This window comes from Nematolebias whitei, chromosome 16 (assembly GCF_014905685.2).
Source record: "Nematolebias whitei isolate Nwh7 chromosome 16, NemWhi1, whole genome shotgun sequence".
In the NCBI taxonomy this organism is placed as follows: domain Eukaryota; kingdom Metazoa; phylum Chordata; class Actinopteri; order Cyprinodontiformes; family Rivulidae; genus Nematolebias; species Nematolebias whitei.
The window spans coordinates 13,060,377-13,067,691 of record NC_056513.1 but is presented as its reverse complement, the minus strand read 5'-3'; positions in this window follow the sequence as shown (position 1 = coordinate 13,067,691).

Here is a 7,315-nt window from a genome sequence, read left to right as displayed (position 1 = left end):
AATGGATGGATGAATAATTGGATGGATGGATGGATGGATGGATGGATGGATGGATGGATGGATGGATGGATGGATGGATGGATAACTGAACCATCTAGTCGGCGTATCAGGAGCAAGCCTAGCCCGCCAGGCCTCGGTTCGCTCCACCACAGGTCATTGATGAAAGCAGCCTTTAAAACAGCTTAACAAACAGAAAAAGACAAACAGAGGGACGGAAACTGTCCATTGCTTTATTGTTTTCTTAATATTTATATTTCAACTTTTAGCATAGTTAATGGGGAGGACTAGTGCCTCTGATGTACTGCAAATGACCGTGGTGGTGACTTAATCGTAAGGGACAGTTTTTCCATTTTTTAGGGGCCAAGATGGGGTAGAGGTAGGGCAGCTGACTCGGGACCCGAAAGTCCCAGGTTTGATCCCCAACCATTCACGCATGCTGTGGTGTCTGAGCAAGACGCCTAATCCCTAATTGCTCTCCGGGTGCTTACATAGCTGCCCACTGCTCCACCTGGCTGTATCTCACGTGTGATGGGTTAATTGCAGAGAACCAATTTCCTCATTGTATGGGAACATACAATGATGACAACACATAGCAATTATCACCTATCTTCTTGCAAGGAGTGTGAGTGATGAGTTTACATTAGAAGGAATTATTTTTAATGAGAACTATGTGCTCAAAATACACATTTTCAACATGCAAATCCCTTATTGAAAAAGATCAAATTTGCAGTTAAAGGTTCCGTTTGTTGTAATAAAAGTACTCGCGTTTATTAGGACCAGTACTTGTATTTGTACTAGATTTGAAAATATGTGGTATCGGTGCACCCCTAAGCTAATTTGTTTCAAAATCTTTTTTTTTTTTTTTTATTAATTTGCTGGAACCTCAGTCTTTAAAATACCTGAGACCAGCTGTCATTCAGAAAGCCAAAACATAAACTCAAAAAAAAAAAAATGCAGTGCTGTCAAAATCGAGCTCTGCTTGTTATACATGTTTTTCAGTGCAGTCATAGGATTATTTAAAAAAAATATGCATATTTTCCCATTTGTGATTCTGTTAACTATATTTCTGAGTAATGACACAGAAATGCGGATATTTCCTGAGTATACATGGTATAAAACAGTAAAAATATGTTAAAATCTAATTAAAAACTTTCTCCATGTCTGTTTTCTTGTGTTCAGTGCATCAAGGCAGCCTGGTTGTTAATCCTAAATCTAATGTAGCTTCCAATAATTATTTTTTCCTCTGTTTTGTCACAAGTGCCCTGAATGAAACAATCATTACACATAGATGTTTGGAAATTTATGTCCTTGCGCATGTGTGCGCAGATGTACTTCCATATTGAAAACATATGTGGGACCAGAGCAAGATTCTTCTTTATCCTATTTATGTCTTTCACAAAAAGCTTTGTTTAAAACCAGCTGTCATTTAATGAAAGTCTTTTCTTTTGATTATAAAATTTAAAACTGTGTTCAAACCAGCATTGACAGGGCCTACCTCCAAGTCCTGCAGCTGCATTTCATCATGAATAATGCAATGAAATAATTAATCATATCTTAATGTACGTTTTTCAATGTCTTGCCTCCTACCGATGTTTACACTTGAATGTAACCTGATAAAACTTTTGAAAAACCTTTTAGCCAAAACGATGTTAATGAAATGGATAATTGTGTTCTTGAAACTTTTTGCTTATTATTCTGTTTGAGCGTTTGAATTTTATTTCGTTTTGTACGCCTTGTCTTTTTTAATGTTATGTTCAAAGTTCATGTCTTGTTTGTCTTATTTCCAATAAAACGCATGATACCAGTAAGTTTTTTTAAATATTGTTTCATATCAAACTTATAGGGTTGTACAAAAAAAAATAGACAATTAAAAGTAAAATACATATTTATTCTAAATTTTAGGATAATAGCTTAAAGGTTTTAAAATGCTGATTCACTTTATGATGTAAATGAGAATTCTTTTTATATTATGTGGCATAACGATTTAAAAAAAGTACATTATTAACAAAGGGGTATAGGTGCATGATGTTAGTTTGTTGTCTATTGAGAGCATCTCCAATTATTTGAAGTTTTTTGGTTATGGACATTAATGTCACAAATAGGCTCAATGGGATTTACCTGTCTAAATAAAGGTTGAATGAAATAGGTAGCATTTTAAATGTAATTTTCTAAACCAGCCACTAGGGAGCACAAGCCAGTGTATCTCTTGTGCTGGTCTCAAGCCCAGGTAAATGGTTAGGTTGTGTCAGGAAGGGTATCCGACATAAAACACTTTTGCCAAAACTAATGTGCAAATTCATCAAAGCAACACCACAACGGACTGGTTGAGGCCCGGGTTAACAACAACCACCACTGCTGTTTTACTGTTAATTGAAGACCATAAGGAGGGAAACGTATCAGGAGACAGAGGGAGAAGAGGAATGTCAAGAATGTAGGACTGGGGGTGGCAACCCTTAATGTGGGAACAAAAACAGGCAAAGGTAGAGAGCTGGCTGGCATGATGCAGAGAAGGAAGGTAGATGTTTTATGTGTCCCATAGACCAAGTGGAAGGGCAGCAAGGCTTGAAGCATTGGAGCAGCATTGGATGGATGACTTTCACTTTTTGGAATGATTGACAAAAAAAATAACTTTTTCACGATAATCTAAGGTTTTTGAGATGCACCTCATTAAGTGTTGGATGTTTTATTTTTTTATTTGAGCTTGAGACCCTCCACAACCCGCAAAGGAAGAAGCAGGTAAAGATAATGGATGAATTTGAATTTGAATTATATTTGTATTTGTGTATACAGGACATCCTTGTAAAAGAGATTAATAATCTCAAGGTATTTCTTTCTGGTAAATTAAAGGTTTATATAAAATTTGAATAGGCTTTATGTGTCAGATGGAAACAACTTGTTCTACCTTTTTTTATTTATTTATTTTTATTTTTTTTGGTGTGCATTTCCAGTTTGACGGTCATTCCACCCGTTTGGTAAAACTGCTATATTATTATATATTTTAATAAATATTCATGTCAAATCACACACCATTAGGAAGCATGAAATGACCACTTACTGCACCTCAGTGTGAAATACAACTAATGCAATGTTTCACTGCAGAGTCAGAGCTGCATTAATTTTTAAATAGTATTTCATATTATGATGTTCAAAAACAAGAATGTGAAAAAGATCATTTTACTAATGCTTAGACCAAAAAAATATTCTCAAGTACAAGTACAAATATTGCATCAAAATGTTCATTTACTTCTAAAATAAAGGATTTATTTTCAATTATTTTTATTATGTTGCACTTGAATAAAAACTAGGATGTATCTCAGATTTACCTTTTTAAACATTTTTGATCTAAACTAATCTTAAGCAACTTTTGTTATGTTCCCCTCTGCCTCCTTCCATCATATAAGTGTTCTCTGGGCTTCCATCTCTCCTCCACAAACAGACACTCTGTCTTTTTTTTCCTCTATCCTGAACATGAAACAAATTAGATTTTTAAAGGACACTGTGCTAATTGTACATCTCTACTTTAATCCTTTAAAGCTGTGTCAGGACATTTTTTTTTTTTTTCTGGCTCACGCTGGAAAATTTTGCTGCAGCTGCTGGTGACATCCGCACTGCTGCAGGTGTTTACCCGAGAGACGAATGTTTGTTTGAATCCCCCACTCTTGGCTGTATAGCTTTATTACCAATACGCTAACTGCTTATATCATAGGCATAAAATATTCATGTTGCTGCAGCTGGTTTAGCTCTGTGGTATCTGCCTAATGCTCTCAGAACTATAACATACTGTAGCTTTTTTTTTTAAGTTTAGACTGACATAATAAAAATGAATACAAATATGAACATTTGTCAGGTGGTGTTCGGTTTGAGTACGGTTCTTTATGATGTATCACTATGTGGCAACAGACTGAAAAAGATTAATGGTTCTGGTGTCTTCAGTGTCTTCATGGTCTGCTCCGTCGAAGTGATGGTCCTTATACTGTTCTAGTAGAAGAAACCCACAGGAAAGTAATATTTTGTCAACTAATGTTCAGAAATGCTACATGGAGTCACATAGAAATGTACTTACACTTCAAGTCCGTTTTGTTGTATGAATAAACTCCTGTTAAAGTGATAGAATATAAATATTGTTTTACACACACTCATGTTGACAACGTTTACCGTATTTTTCTAATTATAAGGCGCACTTAAAATCCTTCAATTTTCTCAAAATTGGACAGTGAGCCCTACAATCCAGTGTATCTTATGTATTAGTTCTGGTTGTGCTTACTGACCTCAAACCGATTTTATGTGGTACACAGTGCTCAAAAATCTGTCAAAATGAATTCCGCTTAATATGCCTTATAATCTGGTGTGCCTTATAGTTTGAAAAATACGTTAGTTAATCACTGATAACAGTGAAAGAAGAATAATCAGAGTCAGAGAGTCAGAGATTCTTTGTCGTTCGCATCACATGTGGTGGAACAAGATGATGTACGCAGGGTCCCAGTTACATCCAACAATAAAATGTAAATGAAAAACAGTAATAAGATCTAAGATATGAACTAAGAAAAACATCAACTAAATATACACTAAGCACTAATAACATTAAAACATTACGTCAAACAGCAGCACGAACATGAGTCTGTGTAAGCAGAGGAGCACATGTGAACACAGCAACATGAAACAGATCAGCAGCAACATGATGAGATTTTTTTACAGCAATTATCCTGATTAGAGATTCATGAGTCTAACAGCCTCAGGGTAGAAGCTGTTCCTCAGTCTAGTGGTTCTACACTTAATGCTCCACAACCTCCTTCCTGAGGGGAGCGGGGCAAAAAGTGTGTGTGCTGGGTGAGTGGGGTCCTTTATGATGCAGGTGGCCCTCTTCCTGCATCTGGGGGTGTAAATGTCTGTAATGGTGGGGAGGCTGACTTCAACAGACTTCTGTGCAGCCTTCACCACTCTCTGCAAAGCTTTTCTTTCTGCAGCTGTGCAGCCTCCATGCCACACGTTGATGCTGGAGCACAGGATGCTCTCCACTGCACACCTGTAGAAGGAGGTGAGGACTGAGCTTCCCAGACCAGCTCGTCTCAGCCGTCTGAGGAAGTAGAGTGTCTGATGAGCTTTCCTGATCAGGCTGGTGGTATAGTTGCCCCAGCTGAGGTTGTCGTTCAGGTGCACACCCAAGTACTTGTAGCTGGAGACCACTTCCACCGCAGATCCTCTTATGTTCAGGGGGTGTAGGAGTGTTTGTTCCTTCTGAAGTCCACAATCATCACCTTTGTCTTCTTCACATTGATGTGAAGATTGTTCTCTTCGCACCAGCTTTCCAGGTGTTCCACCTCCTGCCTGTAGCTGGACTTGTTGTTTGTGATGCATCCTACCACTGCTGTATCATCTGCAAACTTTACAATATGGCAGCCTGGATGAGTAGGTGCACGTGAGCAGAGTGAACAGGAGAGGGCTCAGCACACATCCCTGAGGAGAGCCAGTGCTGAGGGTTATGGTGGAGGAAGAGAAGTTGTGGATCCTCACTGACTGTGGTCTGTTTGTTAAGAAGTCTAGGACCCAGTTGCAAATGGAGGGGCTTAGTCCTAGTCTGAGTAGTTTGTCCATCAGGGTTTGGGGGATCATGGTGTTGAAGGCAGACGTGAAGTCCACAACAAGCATACGGACATAGAAGTCCTCCTGCTCCAGGTGGTTGAGTGCAGTGTGGACCACAGAGGAGATGGCATCTTCTGATGATCGGTTCTCGTGGTGTGCGTACTGATGAGGGTCCTCGTTGATGTTGATGGTTGTTTTGATGTGGGTCATGACCAGTTTTTCGGAGCATTTAGCGACTATCGAGGTGAGGGCTACTGGACAGTAGTCATTCAGACCAGTCACTGTAGAGCTCTTTGGGACTGGGATGATGGTGGCGATTTTCAAGCAGGTGGGAACTGTCGCCAGGGTAAGTGAGGAGTTTATGTCGGCCAGCACCTCGCAGAGCTGATCTAATACACAATTTCATTTAAAAAAATTAAAAAATTAATCTTGTGCTCCTGAAAAGAACGCATTATGCATGCCATTTGTCATGCAAGAGTTTAAGGCAGAATTTTCTTATGATGAGAGAAGAAAGTTGCAGTTATTTTGATCAAATCTCATAAATGATGTTTTGCATATTGTCATGGAATCGCAAAACCTTGAGAGATGTGTCCGAGCTGGAAGTTTGTGTTGAGGATGACACTCTGCTATGACCACACCAAAGTTTATCTCAATAACAATAAAACTGTCTGAGTTATAGTCATGTTTGTGTTGGTGAATATCATTTAGCTGGAGTGGTCATCTTTAGTCAAGTTCATTCCAAAAGTTAAAGAATTGTAGATGTACTACTTTCTGAGAACTTCACCAAAATCCATCTGATGATTCAAGATGTATTTTGCTAACAGTGGTAAATCTGGCTGAGGTGGCTCAGTTGGTAGAGCTGCTGCCTCTCAGTGAGAAGGTTACTGGATCAAATCTTGGCTGGGAGCCTTTCTGGGTGGAGTTGCATGTTCTCTCCGTGCATGCATGGGTTTGCTCCGGGTACTCCGGTTTCCAGACCAAAAACATGCATGTTAGGCTGACTGGTAACTCTAAATTGTCCCTAGGTGTGAGTGAGAGTGTGAATGGTTGTTTGCCTCTATATGTCCCTGTGATGGACTGGAGACCTGTCCAGGGTGTCCTCCACCTCTTGCACAGCGACTCCTGGACATGGGCACCATTGACCCCTGCGACACAAAAAGGAAGAAGCGGGTTTAGATGATGGATGGATGGTGTCAAGGGAATTTAGGTAAAGGTTATGGATGTTTATTAGTAACTAATGTTAAATTAATGTGAGTCAGAGAGGCGTTTTGTCTCCTCAGAGAGGAGCCTGCAGACACACCTGATAACTGTTGACATCGCCGAGACTGTAAGCTGGTAGACCGAGGTCATCACTGTCTGTCTGATAAGCATTATAAACAGCACATCTTTATACTGTCCGTCGCAGATTCTCACTGACGAGGATAAAAACATGTAACTTTTGTACATCTGTGAAAGCTTCCTCGTGACGTCTACCCTTGCAAGTAAAGCCCGGTTTAAAAATCTTCTTGTGTCCTCAGAGTGGCTTATTTGAGTAAAGAGATGATGAAAGGATATTTATTTTATCCAACAGATGGATGGATGGATGGATGGATGGATGGATGGATGGATGGATGGATGGATGGATGGATGGATGGATGGATGGATGGATGGATGGATGGATGGATGGATGGATGGATGGATGGATGGATGGATGGATGGATGGATGGATGGATGGATGGATGGATGGATGGATGGA